Source organism: Ovis aries, chromosome 1 (assembly GCF_016772045.2).
Source record: "Ovis aries strain OAR_USU_Benz2616 breed Rambouillet chromosome 1, ARS-UI_Ramb_v3.0, whole genome shotgun sequence".
Classification (NCBI taxonomy): Eukaryota; Metazoa; Chordata; class Mammalia; order Artiodactyla; family Bovidae; genus Ovis; species Ovis aries.
The window spans coordinates 17536012-17563033 of record NC_056054.1 but is presented as its reverse complement, the minus strand read 5'-3'; the positions used below and the strand labels follow the sequence as shown (position 1 = coordinate 17563033).

The following is a 27022-nucleotide window of genomic DNA, read 5'->3' as shown; positions in this document are numbered from 1 at the left end:
TGAAACCAACACAAAAATATCAGTTTTATTTGGACTTCCCTGGTGGCTCAGATGGTAAAGCGTCTGCCCACAATGCAGGAGACCCGGGTTCAATCCCTGGGTCAGGAAGATCTCCTGGAGAAGAAAATGGCACCCCCTCCAGTATTCTTGTTTGGCAAATCCCGTGGACGGAGAGCCTGGTAGGTTACAGTCCATGGGGTTGCGGAGTTGGACACGACTGAGCGACTTCACTTTCACTTTTCACTTTCATGCATTGGAGAAAGAAATGGCAACCCACTCCAGTGTTCTTGCCTGGAGAATCCCAGGGACGGGGGAGCCTGGTGGGCTGCCATCTATGGGGTCTCACAGAGTCGGACACGACTGAAGCGACTTAGCAGCAGCAGCATGGCCACAAGAAGGCTGTGATCTATGAAGGGAAGAATTTTTATTTATTTATTTATTTATTTTTTAAATTTTAAAATCTTTTTTTTTTTAAGTTTTATTTTATTTTATTTTATTTTTTTTAAATTTTAAAATCTTTAATTCTTACATGTGTTCCCAAACATGAACCCCCCCTCCTACCTCCCTCCCCATAACATCTCTGTGGGTCATCCCCATGCACCAGCCCCAAGCATGCTGTATCCTGCGTCAGACATAGACTGGCGATTCAATTCTTACATGATAGTATACATGTTAGAATGCCATTCTCCCAAATCATCCCACCCTCTCCCTCTCCCTCTGAGTCCAAAAGTCCGTTATACTCAGCTGTGTCTTTTTTCCTGTTTGCATACAGGGTCGTCATTGCCATCTTTCTAAGTTCCATATATATGTGTTAGTATACTGTATTGGTGTTTTTCTTTCTGGCTTACTTCACTCTGAATAATCGGCTCCAGTTTCATCCATCTCATCAGAACTGATTCAAATGAATTCTTTTTAACGGCTGAGTAATACTCCATTGTGTATATGTACCACTGCTTTCTTATCCATTCATCTGCTGATGGACATCTAGGTTGTTTCCATGTCCTGGCTATTATCAACAGTGCTGCGATGAACATTGGGGTACATGTGTCTCTTTCAATTCTGGTTTCCTCGGTGTGTATGCCCAGCAGTGGGATTGCTGGGTCATAAGGTAATTCTGTTTGCAATTTTTTAAGGAATCTCCACACTGTTCTCCATAGTGGCTGTACTAGTTTGCATTCCCACCAACAGTGTAGGAGGGTTTCCTTTTCTCCACACCCTCTCCAGCATTTATTGCTTGCAGATTTTTGGATCGCAGCCATTCTGACTTGTGTGAAGTGGTACCTCATTGTGGTTTTGATTTGCATTTCTCTGATAATGAGTGATGTTGAGCATCTTTTCATGTGTTTGTTAGCCATCCGTATGTCTTCTTTGGAGAAATGTCTATTTAGTTCTTTGGCCCATTTTTTGATTGGGTAGTTTATTTTTCTGGAATTGAGCTGCATAAGTTGCTTGTATATTTTTGAGATTAGTTGTTTGTCAGTTGCTTCATTTGCTATTATTTTCTCCCATTCAGAAGGCTGTCTTTTCACCTTGCTTATATTTTCCTTTGTTGTGCAGAAGCTTTTAATTTTAATTAGATCCCATTTGTTTATTTTTGCTTTTATTTCCAGAATTCTGGGAGGTGGATCATAGAGGATCCTGCTGTGATTTATGTCTGAGAGTGTTTTGCCTATGTTCTCCTCTAGGAGTTTTATAGTTTCTGGTCTTACATTTAGATCTTTAATCCATTTTGAGTTTATTTTTGTGTGCGGTGTTAGAAAGTGATCTAGTTTCATTCTTTTACAAGTGGTTGACCAGTTTTCCCAGCACCACTTGTTAAAGACATTGTCTTTACTCCATTGTATATTCTTGCCTCCTTTGTCAAAGATAAGGTGTCCATATGTGTGTGGATTTATCTCTGGGCTTTCTATTTTGTTCCATTGATCTATATGTCTGTCTTTGTGCCAGTACCATACTGTTTTGATGACTGTGGCTTTGTAGTAGAGCCTGAAGTCAGGCAAGTTGATTCCTCCAGTTCCATTCTTCTTTCTCAAGATTGCTTTGGCAATTCGAGGGTTTTGTATTTCCATACAAATCTTGAAATTATTTGTTCTAGTTCTGTGAAAAATATGGCTGGTAGCTTGATAGGGATTGCATTGAATTTGTAAATTGCTTTAGGTAGTATACTCATTTTCACTATATTGATTCTTCCAATCCATGAACATGGTATATTTCTCCATCTATTAGTGTCCTCTTTGATTTCTTTCATCAGTGTTTTATAGTTTTCTATATATAGGTCTTTAGTTTCTTTAGGTAGATATATTCCTAAGTATTTTATTCTTTTCATTGCAATGGTGAATGGAATTGTTTCCTTAATTTCTTTTTCTACTTTCTCATTATTAGTGTATAGGAATGCAAGGGATTTCTGTGTGTTGATTTTATATCCTGCAACTTTACTATATTCATTGATGAGCTCTAGTAATTTTCTGGTGAAGTCTTTAGGGTTTTCCATGTAGAGGATCATGTCATCTGCAAACAGTGAGAGTTTTACTTCTTCTTTTCCAATTTGGATTCCTTTTATTTCTTTTTCTGCTCTGATTGTTGTGGCCAAAACTTCCAGAACTATGTTGAATAGTAGCGGTGAAAGTGGACATCCTTGTCTTGTTCCTGACTTTAGGGGAAATGCTTTCAATTTTTCACCATTGAGGATAATGTTTGCTGTGGGTTTGTCATATATAGTTTTTATTATGTTGAGGTATGTTCCTTCTATTCCTGCTTTCTGGAGAGTTTTTTATCATAAATGGATGTTGAATTTTGTCAAAGGCCTTCTCTGCATCTATTGAGATAATCATATGGTTTTTATTTTCAATTTGTTAATGTGGTGAATTACATTGATTGATTTGCAGATATTGAAGAATCCTTGCATCCCTGGGATAAAGCCCACTTGGTCATGGTGTATGATCTTTTTAATGTGTTGTTGGATTCTGATTGCTAGAATTTTGTTGAGGATTTTTGCATCTATGTTCATCAGTGATATTGGCCTGTAGTTTTTTTTGTGTGTGTGTGTGACATCTTTGTCAGGTTTTGGTATTAGGGTGATGGTGGCCTCATAGAATGAGTTTGGAAGTTTACCTTCCTCTGCAATTTTCTGGAAGAGTTTGAGTAGGATAGGTGTTAGCTCTTCTCGAAATTTTTGGTAGAATTCAGCTGTGAAGCCATCTGGACCTGGGCTTTTGTTTGCTGGAAGATTTCTGATTACGGTTTCAATTTCCGTGCTTGTGATGGGTCTGTTAAGATTTTCTATTTCTTCCTGGTTCAGTTTTGGAAAGTTATACTTTTCTAAGAATTTGTCCATTTCTTCCACGTTGTCCATTTTATTGGCATACAACTGCTGATAGTAGTCTCTTATGATCCTTTGAATTTCTGTGTTGTCTGTTGTGATCTCTCCATTTTCATTTCTAATTTTATCGATTTGATTTTTCTCTCTTTGCTTCTTGATGAGTCTGGCTAATGGTTTGTCAATTTTATTTATCCTTTCAAAGAACCAGCTTTTGGCTTTGTTGATTTTTGCTATGGTCTCTTTTGTTTCTTTTGCATTTATTTCTGCCCTAATTTTTAAGATTTCTTTCCTTCTACTAACTCTGGGGTTCTCCAATTCTTCCTTTTCTAGTTGCTTTAGTTGTAGAGTTAGGTTATTTATTTGACTTTTTTTCTTGTTTCTTGAGGTATGCCTGTATTGCTATGAACTTTCCTCTTAGCACTGCTTTTATAGTGTCCCACAGGTTTTGGGTTGTTGTGTTTTCATTTTCATTAGTTTCTCTGCATATTTTGATTTCTTTTTTGATTTCTTCTGTGAATTGTTGGTTATTCAGAAGTGTGTTGTTCAACCTCCATATGTTGGAATTTTTAATAGTTTTTCTCCTGTAATTGAGATCTAATCTTAATGCATTATGGTCAGAAAAGATGCTTGGAATGATTTCGATTTTTTTGAATTTATCAAGTTCAGATTTATGGCCCAGGATGTGATCTATCCTGGAGAAGGTTCCATGAGCACTTGAAAAAAGGTGAAATTCATTGTTTTGGGGTGAAATGTCCTATAGATATCAATTAGGTCTAACTGATCTAATGTATCATTTAAAGTTTGCGTTTCTTTGTTAATTTTCTGTTTAGTTGATCTGTCCATAGGTGTGAGTGGGGTATTAAAGTCTCCCACTATTATTGTGTTATTGTTGATTTCCCCTTTCATACTTGTTAGCATTTGTCTTACATATTGCGGTGCTCCTATATTGGGTGCTTATATATTTATAATTGTTATATCTTCTTCTTGGATTGATCCCTTGATCATTATGTAGTGGCCTTCTTTGTCTCTTTTCACAGCCTTTGTTTTAAAGTCTATTTTATCGGATATGAGTATTGCCACTCCTGCTTTCTTTTGGTCTCTATTTGCATGGTATATCTTTTTCCAGCCCTTCACTTTCAGTCTGTATGTGTCCCTTGTTTTGAGGTGGGTCTCTTGTAAGCAGCATATAGAGGGGTCTTGTTTTTGTATCCATTCGGTCATTCTGCCTTTTGGTTGGGGCGTTCAACCCATTTACGTTTAAGGTAATTATTGATAAGTATGATCCCGTTACCATTTACTTTATTGTTTTGGGTTCAGGTTTATACACCCTTTTCGTGTTTCCTGTCTAGAGAATATCCTTTAGAGTTTGTTGGAGAGCTGGTTTGGTGGTGCTGAATTCTCTCAGCTTTTGCTTGTCTGTAAAGCTTTTGATTTCTCCTTCGTATTTGAATGAGATCCTTGCTGGGTACAGTAATCTGGGCTGTAGCTTATTGTCTTCATCACTTTAAGTATGTCTTGCCATTCCTTCCTGGCCTGAAGAGTTTCTATTTAAAGATCAGCTGTTATCCTTATGGGAATCCCCTTGTGTGTTATTTGTTGTTTTTCCCTTGCTGCTTTTAATATTTGTTCTTTGTGTTTGATCTTTGTTAATTTGATTAATATGTGTCTTGGGGTGTTTCGCCTTGGGCTTATCCTATTTGGAACTCTCTGTGTTTCTTGGACTTGGGTGATTATTTCCTTCCCCATTTTAGGGAAGTTTTCAACTATTATCTCCTCAAGGATTTCCTCATGATCTTTCTTTCTGTCTTCTTCTTCTGAGACTCCTATAATTCGAATGTTGGAGCATTTCATATTGTCCTGGAGGTCTCTGAGATTGTCCTCGTTTCTTTTAATTCGTTTTTCTTGTTTCCTCTCTGATTCATTTATTTCTACTATTCTATCTTCTATTTCACTAATCCTATCTTCTGCCTCCGTTATTCTACTATTTGTTGCCTCCAGAGTGTTTCTGATCTCATTTATTGCGTTATTCATTATATTTTGACTCTTTTTTATTTCTTCTAGGTCCTTGTTAAACCTTTCTTGCATCTTCTCAATCCTTGTCTCTAGGCTATTTATCTGTGATTCCATTTTGATTTCAAGATTTTGGATCATTTTCACTATCAATATTCGGAATTCCTTCTCAGGTAGATTCCCTACTTCTTCCTCTTTTGTTTGGTTTGGTGGGCAACTTTCCTGTTCCTTTACCTGCTGAGTATTCCTCTGTCTCTTCATCTTGGTTATATTGCTGCGTTTGGGGTGGCCTTTTTATATTCTGGTAATTTGTGGAGTTCTCTTTATTATGGAGCTTCCTCACTGTGGGTGGGGTTCTATCAGTGGCTTGTCAAGGTTTCCTGGTTAGGGAGGCTTTTGCTGGAGTTCTGGTGGGTGGAGCTTGGTTTCTTCTCTCTGGAGTGCAGTGGAGTGACCAGTAATGGGTTATGGGACATCAAAGGTTTTGGAATAATTTTGAGCTGCCTGTATATTGAAGCTCAGGGGAGTGTTCCTGTGTTGCTGGAGAATTTGAGTAGTATGTCTTGTTTTGGAACTTGTTGGCCCTTGGGTGGAGCTTGGTTTCAGTGTAGGTATGAAGGCATTTGATGAGCCCCTATTGCTTAATGTTCCCTGAATTCAAGAGTTCTCTAATGTTTTCAGGCTTTGGATTTAAGCCTCCTGCTTCTGGTTTTCAGTTTTATGTTTACAGTAGCCTCTAGACTTCTCCATCTATACAGCACCGATGATAAAACATCTAGGTTAAAGATGAAAAGTTTCTCCACATTGAGGGACACTCAGAGAGGTTCACTGAGTTACAAGGAGAAGAGAAGATGGAGGGGGTAGTTAGAGGTAACTGGAATGAGATGCGGTGAGATCAAAAGAGGAGAGAGCAAGCTAGCCAGTAGTCACTTCCTTATGTGTGCTCTATAGTCTGGACCGCTCAGAGGTATTTACGGAGTTATATGGGGAAGAGGAGAGGGAGGAAGTAGACAGAGGTGACCAGAAGGATAAGAGAGAGGAATGAGAAGGAGAGAGACAAATCCTGCCAGTAACCAGTTCCTTAGGTGTTCTCCACCGTCTGGAACACACAGCGATTCACAGAGTTGGATAGAGAGAGATGGGGGAGAAAAGAGACAGAGGCCACCTGGTGGAGAAAAAGGAGAGTCCAAAGGAGGAGAGAGTGGTCAAGCCAGTAATCTCGCTCTCAGGTAAACTTGGGTAGCGAAGTTTGGGTTTTTAAATGCACAAAATTGACAACAAAAACCTAAGAGCAAAGATTAAAAATCTAGAGTAGAGGTTGGACTTTCAAAAATACAATATTAAAGAAAAGAAGCAGAAGGAAAAAGGAAGAAAGAAAAAAAATAACAAGAATTATTTTTAAAAGAAAAGAAAAACAACAACAACAACAAAAAAACCACCAACAACCATCCAAAGACTATATATGGTGTTTGCCTTAAAAAAAAAAAGTCTTTTTTTAAAAAATAGTAATAGTAGGTTATAGAAATAAAAATTAGAGGAGAAATAGAAGACTTAACAATTAAAAAAAAAAGTTAGAAAAAAATACCAAAAAAAAAGGAATGATTTTAAAAATAGTAAAAATATGTCACGCCCTTCTCTGATGTTGTGGGCCGTGTGTGATCACTTCCAAGGTGGTTCCCTCTGTTTAACTTCTTCTGTTTGCTGGTTTTTTAGGCTCACTAGTTCAGTCGCGCTGTGGGGAGGGGGGATGCTGCGAACAAATAGCACTGTCGTGTGCACACAGTGTCTCAGTCCCGCGTGACCTGTCCCTTCTCGCGGCGCACAAACCACTCCGGCTCTACGATGCTCAGCCGGGAACCATCTGGGGCCGGCCCTAGGCTGCGTGCACTTCCCCGGTCCAAGCTGCTCAGGTTCGGCGCTCAGGCAGCCCTCAGAGGCACAGATTTGGCTGGGACTGCGCTTTATGCCCTTCCCAGGTCCGAGTAGCTCAGGAGTTTGGCGAGCGCGATCCCCGCGACTTGTCGCCTTTTCTGCCGCTGCTGCTCAGCTTTCTGGGTGAACCACTGGTGCCCCCCGTGAGGCAGATGGTGACTGTCCAGCACCCCCAGAAGTCTTAGCAAAGAAGCCTGCTTGCAGTTAGGTAAGCAAAGTCTCTCCGGGTCTGCAATTGCCCCTTTCCAGTCCTTACCGCTCTGGCTGCCTGTCCCCAGCGGGGGATGGTCTGCAGCCGGCTTTTCCGTTCCGTCTTTTGTTCTGTGCTCGGTCCTGGCAGTGTCTTATGTTCGAGCTTTTTGCATAGCTATCCCACAGTCTGGTTTGCTAGCCCAAGTTAGATCGTTCTGGTTGCGCATGGGGCGTTCCTGCCCGATTCTTACAAAGCTCTGCAGCCCGCGCCTCCCGCGCGTCCCTGACCTGCCCCCACTTCCCAATGGTGGATGCAGGCGTCTGTGCTGCTTTTCCGCTGGGGGAGTTACTGTTGGGCTTGCAATCTCTTGGTTTTAATTATTTATTTATTTTTCCTTCCTGCTATGCTGCCCTCTGTGTTTCCAAGGCTCACCACAGACTCGGCAGGGAGAGTGTTTCCTGGTGTTTGGAAACCTCTCTTCTTAAAATTCCCTTTCCAGGACGGGCTTCCCTTCCTGGGACAGAGCTCCCTCCCACCTCCTTTGTCTCCTTTTTCGTCTTTTATATTTTTTCCTACCTGTTTTTGAAGACAATGGTCTGCTTTTCTGGTTGCCTGATGTCCTCTGCCAGCCTACAGAAGTTGTTTTGTGGAGTTTGCTCGGCGTTGAAATGTTCTTTTGAGGAATTTGTGAGGGAGAAAGTGGTCTTCCCGTCCTATTCCTCCACCATCTTTTTCTCAATTTCAGAATTTTTTTTAATTACACTTTTTATGCCCTTTATATATTTCTGTCTCTACCATGACTTCCCTGGTGGCTCAGATGGTAAAGCGTCTGTCTACAGTGTGCAATACTGTGGAGTTTCTGTTTTGTTTTACTGTTTGTTTAAAATATTTTTAATTGAAAAAGTTTTTTACATTTATTCTTTGGTTGCTTTTCGTATTGTTCTTTTTCCTGCCATCAGTTCAATTCAATCGTTCAGTAGTGTCCAACTCTTTGTGACCCTATGGACAGCAGCACGCCAAGCTTCCCTGTCCATCATCAACTCCTAGATCTTGCTTAAACTCATGTCCATCGAGTCAAGGATGCTATCCAACCATCATCTCATCCTCTGTTGTCCCCTGTCCTCCTGCCTTCAATCTTGCCCAGCATCAGGGCCTTTTCTAATGAGTCAGTTCTTTGAATCACATGCCCAAAGTATTGGAGTTTCAGTTTCAGCATCAGTCCTTCCAATGAACGTTCAGGACTGATTTCCTTTAGGATGGACTGGTTGGATCTCCTTGCAGTCCAAGGGACTCTCAAGAGTCTTCTCCAACACCACAGTTCAAAAGCATCAATTCTTCGGCACTCAGCTTTTTTATAGCCCAACTCTCACATCCATACATGACTACTTGGAAAACCATAGCCTTTACTAGATGGACCTTTGTCAGCAAAGTAATGTCTCTGCTCTTTAGTATGCTGCCTAGTTTGGTCATAGCTTTTCTTCCAAGGAGTAAGCATCTTTTAATTTCATGGCTGCAGTCACCATCTGCAGTGATTTTGGAGCCCAAGAAAATAAAGTCTCTCACTGTCTCCATTGTTTTCCCACCTATTTGCCATGAAGTGATGGGACCGGATGCCATGATCTTAGTTTATTGATTGTTGAGGTTTAAGCCACCTTTTGACTCTCCTCTTTAACCTTCATCAAGAGGCTCTTTAGTTCTTTGCTTTCTGCGTAAGGGTGGTGTCATCTGCACATCTGAGGTTCCTGATACTTCTCCTGGCAGCCTTGATTCCAGCTTGCACTTCATCCAGCCTGGCATTTTGAATGATGTACTCTGCATATAAGTTAAATGAGCAAGATGACAATATATACCCTTGATGTACTCCTTTCCCAATTTGGAACCATTCCATTGTTCCATGTCTGGTTCTAACTGCTGCTTCTTGACCTGCATACAGATTTCTCAGGAGGCAGGTCAGGTGGTCTGGTATTCCTATCTCTTTCAGAATTTTCCACAGTTTATTGTGATCCATACAGTCAAAGGCTTTGGCATAGTCAATAAAGCAGAAATAGATGTTTTTCTGGAACTCTCTTGCTTTTTTGATGATTCAACGGATGTTGGCAATTTGATCTCTGGTTCCTCTGCCTTTTCTAAATCCAGCTTGAACATCTGGAAGTTCACAGTTCATGTACTGTTGAAACCTGGCTTAAAGAATTTTGAGCATTACTTTGCTAGCATGTAAGATGAGTGCAATTGTGCAGTAGTTTGAACATTCTTTGGCATTGCCTTTCTTTGGGACTGGAATGAAAACTGACCTTTTCCAATACTATGGCATTAATACTAAATTTTCCAATTTGCTGGCATATTGAGTGCAGCACTTTCATAGCATCATCTTTTAGGAGTTGAAATAGCTCAGCTGGAATTCTGTCACCTCCACTAGCTTTGTTCATAGCAATGCTTCCTAAAGACCCCTTGACTTCTTCGCATTCCAGGATGTCTGGCTTAGGTGAGTGATCACATCATCGTGGTTATCTGGTCATGAAGACCTTTTTTTATAGTTCTGTGGATTCTGGCCACCTCTTCTTAATATCTTCTGCTTCTGTTAGGTCTATACCATTTCTGTCTTTATTGTGCCCATCTTTGCATGAAATGTTCCCTTGGTATCTATAATTTTCCTGAAGAGATCTCTAGTCTTACCCATTCTATTGTTTTCCTCTATTTCTTTGCATTGATCAATGAGGAAGGCTTTCTCACCTCTCCTTGCTATTCTTTGGAACTCTGCATTCAAATGGGTATATCTTTCCTCTTCTTTACTTTTAGCTTCTCTTCTTTTTTCAGCTATTTGTAAGGCCTCCTCAGGCAAGCATTTTGCCTTTTTGCATTTTTTTTTCTTGGGATGGTCTTGATCACTGCCTCTGTACAATGTCACAAACCTAGGTCCATAGTTCATCAGGCACTCTGTCTATCAGATCTAATCCCTTGAATCTATTTGTCACTTCCACTATATAATTGAAAGAGATTTGACTTAGGTCATGCCTGAATGGTCTTGTGGTTTTCCCCACTTTCTTCAATTTCAGTCTGAATTTGGCAATAAGGAGTTTACGATCTCCGCCACAGTCAGTTCCTGGTCTTGTTTTTGCTGACTTCTCCATCTCTGGCTGCAAAGAATGTAATCAATCTGATTTCAGTATTGACCATCTGGTGATGTCCATGTGTAGAGTCTCCTTTTGTGTTGTTGGAAGAGGGGGTTTGCTATGAATAGTGCATTCTCTTTGCAAAACTTTATTAGCCTTTGCCCTGCTTCATTTTGTACTCTAAGACCAAATTTGCCTATTACTCCAGATATCTCCTGATTTCCTACTTTTGCATTCCAGTCCCCTTAGATGAAAAGGACATCTTTTTGGGGTATTAGTTCTAGAAGGTCTTGCAGGTCTTTATATAACTGTTCAACTTCAGCTTCTTTACTGGTTGGGGCATAGACTTGGATCACTGTGACAGTGAATGGTTTCCCTTAGAAACAAACAGAAAGCATTCTGTCATTTTTGAGATTGCACCCAAGTACTGCATTTTGGACTCTTTTGTTGACTATGAGGGCTACTCCATTTCTTCCAAGGGATTCTTGCCCACAGTAGTATATATAATAGTCATCTGAATTAAATTCACCCATTCTAGCTCATTTTAGTTCACTGATTCCTAAAATGTCAGTGTTCACTCTTACCATCTCCTGTTTAACCACTTCCAATTTGCCTTGATTCATGGCCTGACATTCCAGGTTTCTATGCAGTATTGCTCTTTACAGCATTGGACCTTGCTTCCATCACAAGTCTCATCCACAACCGGGTGTTGTTTTCACTTTGGCTCTGTCTCTTAATTCTTTCTGGAGTTATTTCTCCACTGATCTCCAGTAGCATATCGGGCACCTACCAACCTGGAGAGTTCATCTTTCAGTGTCCTATCTTTTGCTTTTTCATACTGTTTATGGGGTTCTCAAGGCAAAATACTGAAGTGGTTTGCCATTCCTTTTTCCAGTGGATCATGTGTTGTCAGAATTCTCCACCATCCGTCTTGGGTGGCCTACACGGCATGGTTCATAATTTCATTGAGTTAAACAAGGCTGTGGTCCATGTGATCAGTTTGATTAGTTTTCTGTGATTGTGGTAGATTTTCCTGCTGTAATTATTCTTTAACATATATAAATTATTTTATATTCCTCTAGTTAACTTTGCTGTTCTATTCTTTCTTTCTTTTCTTTCTGTTTTTCATGATGTTTGTTAGTTTCTTTTTTTTATGTTCCTAAATTCCATATATATGCATTAGTATACTGTATTGGTGTCTTTCTTTCTGGCTTACTTCACTCTGTATAATAGGCTCCAGTTTCATCCACCTCATTAGAAATGATTCAAATGTATTCTTTGTAATGGCTGAGTAATACTCCATTGTGTATATGTACCACAGCTTTCTTATCCATTCATCTGCTGATGGACATCTAGGTTGCTTCCATGTCCTGGCTATTATAAACAGTGCTGTGATGAACATTGGAATACATGTAGAACTGCCTTATGACCCAGCAATCCCACTACTTGGCATACACACCGAGGAAACCAGAATTGAAAGAGACACGTGTATCCCAATGTTTGTTAGTTTCTTTTGTTTTCTTTGGTTTATTCCCCAGTTGGCACCTTGCTTTGGTTTTGTTTTCTGGTTTGTGTTTTAGTTAGTTTTGTTTCTAATTGGTTGATATTATTTTTGGTTTCCTTTGCTTGCCAGGTCAATCTCCTGTATTTTCTTTTCTTTGGACTGTTTTGGTTTTGTTTGTGTATGTGTGCTCCATTGTTTTTGTTATTATTTGTCTGATTTTGTATTTACCACTTGTCTGGCATTCACCTTTTGCTTCTTTTTTTGTTTGTTTTTGTGTGTTTGTTTCAATCCCCTTTAATGCTGTAACAAATGACTTGTAGAGTCTGGTTCCCCAGCCAGAGATTGGACCTGAGTGGGAGCACTGAGTCCAAGACCCTAGACTGCCAGAGAATGCCTAACCCCAGGGAGTATTAGTTAGTGAGAACTCCCATGAAAGCCTCCACTTGTATACAAGACCTGGAGTCACCCAACTGCGGCAACACCCAGTGCAGGATGCCTCACCCAAACAATAAGCAAGACACAAACCCAATCATCAGTGGACAGGATTATCACCACACACAGCCCTGCCCATCAGGAAAAAAAAAAAAAAAAAAAAAAAAAACCTCACTTCCTCCCTCCAGAACACAAGCACAAGTCACATCCAACATGAAGCCTACATAAACCACTGGCCCAAACTTACCCACTGAGGGCAGAAACCAAAAGGAAGAAGGAATACAACCGCAAAGCCTGGGAAAAGGAGACCTCACACACAGTAAGCAAGAAAAAAATTGAAAAGGCAGAGAAATATTGAGCAAATGAAGGAACAAGGTAGAAACTCACAAGACCAAATAAACTAAGAGGAAATAAGCAAACTACCTGAAAAAGAATTCAGAGTAATGATAGTAAAGATGATCCAAAATCTCAAAAATAGAACAGAGTAAATGCAAGAATCAATTAACACATTTAACAAGGACCTAGAAGAAAACACAGGAGAAGGAAAAGATCTACAAAAACAAATCCCAAAATCATTCCCTCTAAGATCAAGAACAAGACAAGGTGCCCACTCTCACCACTATTATTCAACATGGTTTTGACAGTCCTAGCTATGGCAATCAGAGAAAAAGGAGGGGGTTCAGCATGGGGAATATGTGTATACCAGTGGCGGATTCATGTTGATGTATGGCAAAGCCAATACAATATTGTAAAGTAATTAACCTCTAATTAAAATAAATAAATTTATATTTTTTTAAAAAAGGAATCCAGATTGGAAAAGAAGAAGTAAAATTCTCACTGCTTGCAGATGGCATGATACCATACATAGAAAACCCTAAAGATATTACCAGAACATTACTAGAGCTAATCAGTGAAGTTAGTAAAGTCTCAGGAAACAAAATCAATACACAGAAATCACTTGCATTCCTATAAACTAACAATGAAAAGTTAGAAACAGAAATTAAGGAATCAGTCCCCTTTACCGTTGCAACAGAAAGAATAAAATATCTAGGAATAAGCCTACCTAATGTGACAAAAGTGGCCACAGGGATGGAAAAGGTCAGTTTTCATTCCAATCCCAAAGAAAGGCAATGCCAAAGAATGCTCAAACCACTGCACAATTGCACTCATCTTCAGTCAGTTCAGTTCAGTTCAGTCGCTCAGTCTTGTCCGACTGTTTGTGACCCCATGAATCGCAGCATGCCAGGCCTCCCTGTCCATCACCATCTTCCGGAGTTCACTCAGACTCACGTCCATCGAGTCCGTGATGCCATCCAGCCATCTCATCCTCTGTCTTCCCCTTCTTCTCCTGCCCCCAATCCCTCCCAGCATCAGAGTCTTTTCCAATGAGTCAACTCTTCACATGAGGTGAAGTACTTTGCCAAAGTACTGGAGTTTCAGCTTTAGCATCATTCCTTCCAAAGAAATCCCAGGGTTGATCTCCTTTAGAATGGACTGGTTGGATCTCCTTGCAATCCGAGGGACTCTCAAGAGTCTTTTCCAACACCACAGTTCAAAAGCATCAATTCTTTGGCGCTCAGCCTTCATCACAGTCCAACTCTCACATCCATACATGACCACAGGAAAAACCATAGCCTTGACTAGACGGACCTTAGTCGGCAAAGTAATGTCTCTGCTTTTGAATATGCTATCTAGGTTGGTCATAACTTTTCTTCCAAGGAGTAAGCGTCTTTTAATTTCGTGGCTGCAGTCACCATCTGCAGTGATTTTGGAGCCCCCAAAAAAATAGTCTGACACTGTTTCCACCGTTTCCCCATCTATGTCCCATGAAGTGATGGGACCAGATGCCATGATCTTCGTTTTCTGAATGTTGAGCTTTAAGCCAACTTTTTCACTCTCCATTTTCACTTTCATCAAGAGGCTTTTTAGTTCCTCTTCACTTTCTGCCATAAGGGTGTTGTCATCTGCATATATGAGGATATTGATATTTCTCCCGGCAATCTTGATTCCAGCTTGTGCTTCTTCCAGTCCAGCATTTCTCATGATGTACTCATCTTACACACTAGCAAAGTAATGTTCAAAATTCTCCAAGCCAGACTGCAATAGTATGTGAACCATGAACTTCCAGATGTTCAAGCTGGTTTTAGAAAAGGCAGAGGAACCAGAGATCAAGTTGCCAACATCTGTTGAATCATCAAAAAAGCAAGAGAGTTCCAGAAAAACATCTATTTCTGCTTTATTGACTATACCAAAGTCTTTGACTGTGTGGATCACAACAAACTGTGGAAAATTCTGAAAGAGATTGGAATACCAGACCACCTGATCTGCCTCTTGAGAAATCTGTATGCAGGTCAGGAAGCAACAGTTAGAACCAGACATGGAAAAATGGACTGGTTCCAAATTGGGAAAGGAGTACATCAAGGCTGTATATTGCCACCCTGCTTATTTAACTTATTTGCAGAGTACATAATGAGAAATGCCAGGCTGGATGAAGCACAAGCTGGAATCAAGGTTGCCGGGAGAAATATCAATAACCTCAGATATGCAGGTGACACCACCTTTATGGCAGAAAGCAAAGAAGAACTAAAGAGCCTCTTGATGAAAGTGAAAGAGGAGAGTGAAAAAGTTGGGTTAAAGCTCAACATTCAAAAAACTAAGATCATGGCATCTGGTCCCATCACTTCGTGGCAAATAGATGGGGAAACAGTGAGAGACTATTTTGGGGGGCTCAAAATCACTGCAGATGGTGACTGCACCCATAAAATTAAAATACACTTACTCCTTGGAAGAAAAATTATGACCAATCTAGGCAGCATATTATAAAGCAGAGATGAGACATTACTTTGCCAGCAAAGGTCCATCTAGTCAAAGCTATGGGTTTTCCAGTAATCATGTATAAATGTGAGAGTTGGACTACAAAGAAAGCTGAGTGCAGAAGAATTGATGCTTTTGAACTGTGGTATTGGAGAAGACTCTTGAGTTCCTTGGACTGCAAGAAGATCCAACCAGTCCATCCTAAAGGAAATCAGTCCTGAATATTCATTGGAAGGACTGATGTTGAAAGTGAAACTCCAATACTTTGGCCAGCTGATGCGAAGAGTTGCCTCATTTGAAAAGACCCTCATGCTTGGCAAGATTGAAGGCAGGAGAAGGGGACAACAGAGGATGAGATGGTTGGATGGCATCGCCAACTTAATGGACATGAGTTTGAGGAAACTCTGGGAGTTGGCAATGGACAGGGAGGCCTGATGTGCTGCAGTCCATGGGGTTGCAAAAAGTAAGATATGACTGACCGACTGAACTGAACTGAATGTGACAAAAGAGCTGTATACAAAAAACTATAAGACACTGATGAAAGAAATCAAAGAAAACATAAACAGATGGAGAGATATTCCATGTTCCTGGGTTGGAAGAATCAATATTGTGAAAATGATAATATTACCAAATGCAATCTACACATTCAATGTGGTCCCTATCAAATTACTAATGGTATTTTTCACAGAACTGGAAAAAAATCTCACAATTCATATGGAAACACAGAAGATCTAAATAGCTAAAACAATCTTGAAAAAGAAGAATGGTGCTGAAGGAATCAACCTTCATGACTTCAGATTATACTGCAAAGCTATAGTTATCAGGACAATATGGCATTGACACAAAAACAGAAATATAGACCAATGGAACAACAGAAAGCTTAGAGATAAATCCATTCACCTATGGGCACCTTATCTTTGACAAAAGAATCAAGAATATACAATGGGGCAGACAGTCTCTTCAATAAGTGGTGCTAGGAAAACTGGACAGCTACATGTAAAAGAATGAAATTAGAACACTTCTTAACACCACACACAAACATAAACTCAAAATGGATTAAAGACCTAAATGTAAGACCAGAAACCATAAAACTCTTAGAAGAAAATATTGGCAGAACATTATGTGACATAAATCACAGCAAGACCTTCTATGAACCACCTCCTAGGATAATGGAAATAAAAACCAAAATAAACAAGTGGGACCTAATTAAGCTTAAAGCTTTTGCACAGCAAAAGAACAAGATGAAAAGACAACCACAGACCACAGAATGGGAGAAAATAATAGCAAATAAAACATCTGACAAAGGATTAATTTCCAAAATATACAAGCAGCTTATGCAATTCAGTAAAAGAGAACAAGCCAATCAAAAAGTGGGCAAAAGACCTAAATAGACATTTCTTCAAAGAAGACATCCAGATGGCTAATAAACACATCCAAAGATGCTCAAAATTGCTCATTATTCAGTTCAGTTCTGTTCAGTCACTCAGTCATATCCCACTCTTTGCGACCCCATGAATCACAGCACGCCAGGCCTGCCTGTCCATCACCAACTCCCGGAGTTGACTCAAACTTACGTCCATCGAGTCAGTGATGCCATCCAGCCATCTCATCCTCTGTCGTCCCCTTCTCCTCCTGCCCCCAATCCCTCCCAGCATCAGAATCTTTTCCAGTGAGTCAACACTTCACATGAGGTGGCCAAAGTACTAGAGTTTCAGCTTTAGCATAATTCCTTCCAAAGAACACCCAGGGCTGATCTCCTTCAGAATGGACTGGTTGGATCTCCTTGCAGTCCAAGGGACTCTCAAGAGTCTTCTCCAACACCACAGTTCAAAAGCATCAATTCTTCGGTACTCAGCTTACAAAAACAAATCCAAAATATACAATAATTTTTAACACTCAACATTAAGTAAAGAAACAACCTCCTGGAGAAGGAAATGGCACCCCACTCCAGTACTCTTGCCTGGAAAATCCCATGGATGGAGGAGCCTGGTAGGCTATAGTCCATGGGGTCGCAGAGAGTCAGACACGACTGAGTGACTTCACTTTCACCCTAGTGAAAAGTGCCAACAAGTAAGCCAGCTCTTGGAGAAGGGACAGAATAGGGCTCCCCATAACGTCCTCTGCTAGAGCTCCGGGGTATAACTGAAAGAATGCAAGCTCAGATCCTGCTTCAGAAAACACCACACTGAACACCTTTGTTTTGGAGTAGAGACTGTCCCTGGAGAAGCTAGAAAGGTGAGATGGGCACCGTGGACTGGATGTAAACTGAGATATTGGGGAAAAATGCAAGGACTGAAAATTAAGGGTTGGAAAGGCAGGAGCCAAGAACCCCCGGGCCCTCCTTTGCTCACAGCCAAGTGGAGCAGCCTAAGCTAGACAGGGATGAGGGCAAAGTGGGTGAGCAGTGCTTGACGCTTTCTGAGGGTGAGCAGTCCGATGAGAGGAGATTCTAACCTTGTTCCTGGTGGCTCCAGCTCCTTCAAGGACAAAAGGATTCTGGAACCGAGGAAATTTGTGATGTGGGTCCCGACTAGGTTTGGAGGCTTGGGAACCTTTTCTACAAGAGACCAGCACATTCTGGTACACTCCTAAGTGTGAGGCTGGAGTGTGCTAGTTGTGAACAGGGGCTGCACAGATCACATGAAGGTTCCTGGCTCTCCCACAACTCAGGTTCCAGAATCTTCAGTACAAGTCTGGTCCTACATGGAGGGCAAGGGCCAGTGCGTTTACTGCAATCTGGACAGTTATTCTGCCAACCACACCAAAGCAGAGACCACTGTTCATCCAGCCTCCGGGCTGAGCCGATACCCTCCCTCTAAGCCTGAACTTTTTCTAGAAGAGGGACCAGGATCCGCTGATGTCTTCCCTCTTTCAGAGAAAATTCTTCTGGGTCAGCGTGTGGATGCGGCTCTAGAAGCCGATTCCTGGCTGCACTCAGACTAGATACAGCCCCAGATGAAGAGGATGCTCTTTCTCTTACATTTAGACTTTGCAAAAGGAATCTGCCCTCAGACAACCAGGACTTGCGGAGGGGGAAATGGGCCAGAAGAGGATTTCCGTATAGAGGCCTGCCCACACTGGCACTCGACTATGTAGCCAGTATCTTCTGTGCAATGCGGCTAAATGTTTGCTCCTGGGACAAAAAGCCTTATAGGAAGCTTAAAACATCTGAAAAAGAAGCTTAAATGTATGTCACTTCTTTCTTACAACTCTTAAAGAATAAATATGATGCTTTAATGTGTTTTCAAAAAAAAAAAAAAAAAAACAACCTGATGAAAAAATGGTCCAAAGATCCTAACAGATGTGTAGCTATTATACATCTATTATATATAACTATCACACATAACTGACACCATATATAACTGTCACACATAACTGACACCATCTTGGGCCCTTACAGTTTCTCCTGTCTTTCCACTAATCCTAACCAGGACTGTACTGTGTAGTAAATGGCTCCTTTGTCATCATGGACTTTATAGTTAATAGATATTGTTTAATAATCATTAGGACCAAGAGGACTCTATGCTCTGTTAGTCTCTAAATAATGAAAACCTTCACAGCATATTCCCAGGACCCATAAGACTAATTATCCATTCATAAATCTTGGCTTAGGAATGCACGTTCTCTTTCCAAGCACCCACCCCCATACCCTAGGCTAAATATACAATTGTCCCAATTGCCCCTTGGTGGAGACAGAGTACAACTGCAAATGCTTCTAGGTCATTGATCGCTGGATGACAATCCCACCCTGTGACAACTTATCAATAAACTGATTCACTGCTTATATAGAGCTGTTTGCCTCACTTTTCAGTCTCAAGATGCCTTCTCATTTCAGTGGGCACTTTTCTTTCCCTTTGTCCTCCAACAACAAACACTCCACCCAAGAAGATATACAGATGGCAAATAAGCATAGGAAAAGATGCTCTGTATCATATGTCTTTAGGGAAATAAAACAACAATGAGATGCCACTGCACACCTGTTAGAATGGCCAGAATCCAGAACACTGACAACACCAAGTGCTAGCAAGCATGTGGAGCAGCAAGGGCTCTCATTCATTACTGGGGGAATGCAAAAATGGTACAGCCACTTTGGAAGACTGTTTTGTGACTTCTTACAAAGCTGAATGTGCAGCCCATCAGTCACATATATTGGTGTCTATCCCAAGCTGTTGAAAACTTATTTTTACACAAAAACCTGCACATGATGTCAATATCAATTTTATTCATGACTGCCAAAACTTGAAAGCAACCAAGATGTCCTTCATGGGTGAATGGACAAACTGTGGTATATTCAGACAACAGAGTATTATTTAACACCATAAAAACATGAGCTATCAAGCCATGAAAAGACATGGAGGAAACTTAAGTGCATATGACTAGGTGAAAGAAGTCAGTCTGAAAACGCTACATACTGCGTAATTCTAACTATATGACATTCTGGAACAGGTAAAACAATGGAGACAGGTAAAAAGACCAGATGTTGCTGGGGGAGGTTTTAAAATGTGATTTTTCAATAGCAATAAAACAAATCTATAATTTTAAAACCTTTGCACAAAAGACAACTTCAGGTACAAATGCCTTCAATCATAAATTCTACTGAATATTTAAAGAAGATACATTAATCTTACACTAACTCTTCCAGAAAAGTATAAAAGATGGAAATACTTCCCAATTCATTTTATATGGTTAGCATATTACTGATATTAAACTTAAGGGTATAGTGAGAGAAGTAAATTATAGCCCATTCTCACTCATTAACATAGATGCAACAAACCTTAAACAGGATATTAATAAACCAAAAATAACTCTTGATATAGTAAAGATATATAGATTATGACCAATTTGGTTTTGTTCAAAGAATGTAAAGGTAGTGTAACACTAGAAAATCAATATTTTTCTATATTAACAAGAAAAAAATCAAATCATCTAAAAACTGTAGGAAACAAGTACCTATACCTCAACATCATTTATAGTTTTGAACTGCGATGTTGGAGAAGACTTTTGAGAGTCCCTTGGACTGCAAGGAGATCCAACCAGTCCATTCTGAAGGAGATCAGCCCTGGGATTTCTTTGGAAGGATGACGCTAAAGCTGAAACTCCAGTACTTTGGGCACCTCATGCAAAAAGTTGACTCATTGGAAAAGACTTTGATGCTGGGAGGGGTTGGGGGCAGAAGGAGAAGGGGACGACAGAGGATGAGATGGCTGGATGGCATCACGGACTCGATGGACGTGAGTCTGGGTGAACTCTGGAAGTTGGTGATGGACAGGGAGGCCTGGCGTACTGCGATTCATGGGGTCGCAAAGAGTCAGACACGACTGAGTGACTGAACTGAACTGAACTGAATCTTAGGAAAATAGGAATAGATTATATAACAAATATCTATGAAATATCTACAGTAAACATCACATCTAATGATGAAGGAATGAGATTGTTCCCTTTGAGACTAAAACAAGAAAAGAATACCCACTGCTATCACTACTTCTATTAATATTACGCTGTACTAGAAATCCAGCCAGTTCAGTAAGGCAATAAATAGAAACAAAAACATAAAGATAAGCAAAATAGAAATGTAATTTTGAACATTCTTAGATATGACTGCATACATAAAAATCTAAAAAATTATTAGAATTAGCAAAGTTGCTAGAAATAGGCCAATACTGTTGTTCAGTTGCTAAGTTGTGTCTGACTCTTTGCGACCCCGTGAACTGCAGCATGTCAGGCTTCCCTGTCCTTCACTATATCCAGGAGATGCTCAATTCACATCCATTGAATCAGTGATGCTATCTAACCACCTCATCCTCTGCTGCCCTCTTCTCCTTTTGCCTTCAATCTTTCCCAGCTTCAGGGTCTTTTCCAAAGAGTTGGTCAATATATAGAAATACTAATCATATTTCTATACCAGCAAAGAACTATAAGATAAAATTTTTTAAAAATACATTTTATAGTTGTGTCAGACTTTATTTTGGGGGGGCTTCAAAATCACTGCAGATGGTGACTGCAGCCACGAAATTAAAAGACGCTTACTCCTTGGAAGGAAAGTTATGACCAACCTAGATAGCATATTCAAAAGCAGAGACATTCCTTTGCCAACAAAGGTCCGTCTAGTCAAGGCTATGGTTTTTCCAGTGGTCATGTATGGATGTGAGAGTTGGACTGTGAAGAAAGCTGAGTGCCGAAGAATTGATGCTTTTGAACTGCGGTGTTGGAGAAGACTCTTGCAAGTCCCTTGGACTGCAAGGAGATCCAGTCAGTCCATTCTGAAGGAGATCAGCCCTGACTGTTCATTGGAAGGACTGATGCTAAAGCTGAAACTCCAGTACTTTGGCCACCTCATGCGAAGAGTTGACTCATTGGAAAAGACTTTGATGCTGGGAGGGATTGGGGGCAGGAGGAGAAGGGGACGACAGAGGATGAGATGGCTGGATGGCATCACCAACTCGATGGACGTGAGTCTGAGTGAACTCTGGAGCTGGTGATGGATAGGGAGGCCGGGTGTGCTGTGATTCATGGGGTCGCGAAGAGTCGGACACGAGTGAGTGGCTGAACTGACTGACTGATAGTTGAATAAAAAATTTCAAATACCTAGCAACAAATCTGACAAAGATTGTGCAAAACCCACATACTGGAAATAATAAAACATTGAGTGAAATTTTTAAATTTTTTATTTAAAATTTTTAAATAATTTTATTGATTTATTTTTTGCAGGGCTGGGTCTTCATTACTGTGAGGGCTTTTCTGTAGCTGTGGCAAGTGGGGGCTTCTCTCTAGTTGTGATGTGCAGGCTTCTCATTGCAGTTGCAGAGCACAGGCTCTAAGGCGCAAGGGCTTCAGTAGCTGCAGCAATGGGCTCAGCAGTTGTGGCTCCCGGGCCCGAAAGCACAGGCTCGTCAGTTGTGACCCACAGGCTTTGTTACTCCTTGGCATGTGGGATGATCTTCCCAGATCAAGGATTGGACCCATGTCTCCTGCATTGGCAGGCAGATTCTTCACCACTGAATCACCAGGGAAGCCCGAGTAAAATTTTTTAAACTTAAAAAAAATGGAGGGATGTGTAAATGTTCATAGATTAAAAGACCTAGTTTCAGGAAGATATGATTACTCCCATATTAATTTTCAGTTAATGGACTCCAAATCCCAAAAGAATGTACATTTGTCAGTCAGTCATTTCACAAGTGGAATCTAAGTTTAAATGTAGAAGTGCAAGGGCCCAGGAATAGCCAACACGTGGTTGAAGAAACAAACAAGGTGAATAGACCTGCTCTACTGGATATCATGGGCTTCCCTGGTGGGTTAGAGGTTAAAGCATCTGCCTGGAATGCAGGAGACCTGGGTTCGATCCCTGGGTAGGGAAGATTCCCTGGAGAAGGAAAATGGCAACCCACTCCAGTACTCTTGCCTGGAGAATCCCATGGAGGGAGGAGTCTGGTAGGCTACAGTCCATGGGGTCGCAAAGAGTCGGACACGACAGACGACTTCACTTCGCTTCACTTCACTGGATATCATGACCTAATATAAGCTACAGTGATTAAGACAGTGTGGAACTGATACAAAGGATAGACAAATAGACTAATGAAATAAAATAGAAAAGCCAGAGAGAAGCTTGATTTATGACTAGAGGGAAGTGGAGAAAGGATGTTCTTTAAAGTAAATGCTATTGAAGCAAATAGGTATGTGTGTGGGGAAGAACTTGACTCCTCTCCCACATCAGACACAAAAAAGTCAGTCTTAGACAAAACGATAACATAAAAGAACACCTGCATTTCACTGGGGTAAGGAATGATTTCAAAAGCAGAAAACAAGAAAGATTAGCCATTGATAAGTTAAACAGCATTAAATGTAAGATCTGTTCATCAGAAGTTAAAGGGGAGGAAATACTTGAAATACATATAACAAAAGATTCATATTTAGAATATATAAAGAATTCATACAAATGATAAAAGAAAATCCAATAAAAACATGGGTAAGAGACTTCAACAAACACACAAAATAAGAAATATAATTTTCCAGTAAACGTGAAAAAAATTCCTTAACCTCAGTAGTCATTAGGGAAATGCAAATTAAAACTATACCTCCCCCTCAAACTAACCGCAATTTAAAAGTAAAAAAAATACCAAATACTGAAGAGGATGTAGAGCAACAAGGGTTCACTGGACACTGTAAGACTTTTAGGGTGTAACCAAAACATAATGGGCATAAAGGAGTCAACCAACACTTATTGAAACCTAACTGTATCAAGTTCTGTGCTGGGAGTAAGACATATAATGCAAGACAGTTCCTTCCACCAAAAATCTAACCATCAGGAATCCCTCACCCCTCAGTGCAAGTAGATGTGGGCTTTGGCTAAATGTTAAAATATGTTTATGGGTTTATCCACCCAACTATATTTATAAACTCCTGTTTCTTTGGTGGTCTTAAACGATCCTAGGTAGATAGCCTATTTCACTATGGATACATATCTTTTGAGGGTTCCAGAAGAAACTATACAGGAAGCAAACACAAAAAAATTAAAAGTATTAAAGGCTTTCAGCCTAATACTGGGGTGAAACAGTGGGGAAGAGGCACTGAGCCATTTAACAACATGAAGTGTTATGCTGTGACTTTTACGATTACGGAGTCAAACTCATGATATTGCACAGGGAATGCTGCTCAACGTTCTGTAATAACCTAAATGGAAAAAGGACTTTTAAAGAACAGATATATATAACTAAATCACTTTGCTCTATACCTGAAACTAACACAACATTGTTAATCAACTATGTTTCCATATAAAATAAAAATATTTTGAAAACCTTGTAACTCTAGCAGCAACTTGAAAGCTTTAATAGAGAGCTCTGGCATCAACATCAGGAAAAAGAAAGATAACAAACAAAAAAAATGATTGTCAAGCTTTGAGTTGAGGTTCAGAGAGGAACGTACGGGGACAACACAATCACCAATCCTATCCAAACACCTCACTTCCAAATTAGGGACCACCTTGGACAACCTCAACTTCTGCCTGTTTAAACATTCTCTACAACAACGTAATTGATCACAAGGATAGAGTCACAGGAATCATAAGCAAAAGTCACAGATCAAGTTGCTAAACTCAGAGAATCGTAAATGTCCCAGGGGCATTCTATATTAACTGACTCATTACTTGCAAGTCACTCATTACTTGCAAGAGTATTAGCTCTGATTTTTATAACACCAAGAATTTATAAATGTTAGAATATAGGCACACAGGCTTAAAACAGATTCAGGATTGAAAATTACCTACTTGCTTACATCTCTACTGTACTGAGTGTGTTTACGTGGATACTATCTAAAAGAACATGACCGTTCTTAGCTATCTACCTCAGAGGGAGGTTCTGCTACTTTAAGGAATTGTTGACTGGGCTTTGGGGTTGAATTCCTTTTAAGGAAAGAAAATTTAACCCTGGGATATATCTGTATTTTATTTTATTTGGGGGTGGGTAGTTTGTTGCTGGTAGTATTTCTTAATTTTTAGCTTGGGGAAGTAGTAGATGTTTTTATAAATATTTTTTTTAATTGTTTATCTTCCCATAGTAGAAGTGACAGCCAAAGGGGTCAGAATAAGAGAAAAGGGAAAAAATAGAACCGTTGAAGAGGGCTGCCTAGCCCCAGTCCTGTCCATCAGGAAGTACATTCAGCAGGGCACCAAGACAAAATCACTTAGACTTTCTCCTTTGTTTGTAAAGTCACTTAGGTGTTCTTTGATTGTACAAGTAGCTTTCTGCTGCATTTGGTATGGAGGCAGTCAGGGACTGGCACCCCAAGCCTGTCCCTGCTCTTCTCACAACCCTTGAGCAGGGCTGAACTCAATAATTTTGAGCAAATGTCCCCTTCCCCTGTGAGTGACATGTCTAAAATCTTTTTTAAAAAAACTATTGCTTGCAGATTAAAGGTGAAAGAATGAGGAGGCGCTTTTGCCAAACATGCCAAATGCGTATTAGGGTGTTTGTGTATGTATCTCCCTCAATTGCCTCAGAAATGAGATATCTTTTAATTCTCAGTCCAAAATCAAGAGGGTGGAATGAGAGTGGAGGGATGTTGCAAAAAGCAGGTATAGAGGAAGGTAAAATTACTGTCTTACCCTTCGCCCTGAACCCTACAATCTGAACCCATCCAACATCCTCAGCCATGAAATCAAAAGATGCTTACTCCTTGGAAGAAAAGGTATGACCAACCTAGACAGCATGTTAAAAAGCAGAGACTTTACTCTGCCAACAAAGGTCTCTCTAGTCAAGGCTATGGTTTTTCCAATGGTCATGTATGGATGTGAGAGTTGGGCCATAAAGAAAGCTGAGTGCTGAAGAATTGATGCTTTTGAACTGTGGTGTTGGAGAAGACTCTTGAGAGTCCCTTGGACTGCAAAGAGATCCAACCAGTCCATCCTAAAGGAGATCAGTCCTGGGTGTTCATTGGAAGGACTGATGCTGAAGCTGAAACTCCAATATTTTGGCCACCTAATGGGAAGAACTGACTCATTGGAAAAGACCCTGATGCTGGGAAAGATTGCAGGCAGGAGGAGAAGGGGACGACAAAGGATGAGATGGTTGGATGGCATCACCGACTCAATGGACATGAGTTTAAGTAAACTCCGGGAGTTGGTGATGGATCAGAAGGCCTGGCATGCTGCAGTCCATGGGGTCACAAAGAGTTGGACACAACTGAGTGACTGAACTGAAGTGAACATCCTCAGGCTGTTACAAGGATATAATCAATAAAGTAACAATTTCAGATTTAAGATATCTGTTTTAGAGAGTTGGCTATAATTCAGGGTAGTCTTTATACATAAGTAAGACACTTCAGAGAGAGACACATTGTCCATCGAGCAAACAGGATTTCTATCCTATAATTAGTCCATGAAGCTGCAAGGTGTGTGTGCATGTTAGTCACTCAGTCGTGTCCAACTCTTGCGACCTCATGGACTATAGCCTGCCAGGTTCCTCTGTCCATGGGATTTCCCAGGCAAGAATACTGGAGTGGGTTACTATTCCCTCCTCCTGAGGATCTTCTCGAACCAGGGATGGAACCCAGGTCTCCTGCATTGCAAGCAGCCTCCCGTGTTGCAGGCAGGTTCTTTACCAACTGAGCCCCCAAGGAAGACCCCCACGCTGGGAGCAATGTTGTGTTTTTTCAGCTGTGTGGGTTCTCTGACGCACTGCAATTTAGGAGCTATTATGACTAAACCTCTGACCACACTCTGGGCACTCATGGGCACTCATGGGGCCTCACTCATGACACACTAGTATGTGTCAGCTGGTGCCAGAGGAAGCTGGAACTGTAGCTTCAGTGATTCCATTGGTGTCTAATAAAATTTGAGCTGTTACTGAAATATTTCCCACAGTCTGGGCAATAATATTTCTCTACTGGGTGGATCAGCTGATGCTTCATAAGGTGTGAGCCCTGAGTAAAATTCCTTCCCCACTTAAAACATAAATACACAGTTCCACACAGGACCACTCACGACTTGCAAATAGCCTTATGTTGTCCTCTTCAGGGGTAGTCATTCCCTGTTGATGTTCCAGAGATGGTATTTCATATTCAGTTTCAAAGTCCTCTCTAATAATCCTGCGCTGAAGGCAAGAATGCACCATCAATCAACTCTTTTTTCAAAAACATAGTGGAATTTTTTTCTGATGATAAAAATAACATATAACAGACCCCATGGATTGTATAGTCCATGAATTCTCCAGGCCAGA

General features: G+C 40.5%; 2 long non-coding RNA genes across 3 annotated transcripts in view; both read right to left on the bottom strand.

Moving 5' to 3' along the window:
- LOC132657859 (uncharacterized) lies at window positions 1–14133 on the bottom strand. Its single transcript, XR_009596590.1, has 2 exons — window positions 8031–14133; window positions 1–406 (listed from the first exon to the last, which is right to left on the bottom strand). It is a non-coding gene; the product is annotated as an uncharacterized LOC132657859 (long non-coding RNA).
- Window positions 14134–21961: 7828 nt separating this feature from the next.
- LOC121819112 (uncharacterized) overlaps window positions 21962–27022 on the bottom strand; it is a 92390-nt gene continuing 87329 nt past the window's right edge. For both annotated transcript variants that reach the window (XR_009596588.1, XR_009596589.1), the window contains 2 exons: window positions 26788–26896; window positions 21962–22346 (listed from right to left, as the gene is read on the bottom strand). This is a non-coding gene — a long non-coding RNA (uncharacterized LOC121819112). The remainder of the gene's footprint in view (window positions 22347–26787; window positions 26897–27022) is intronic.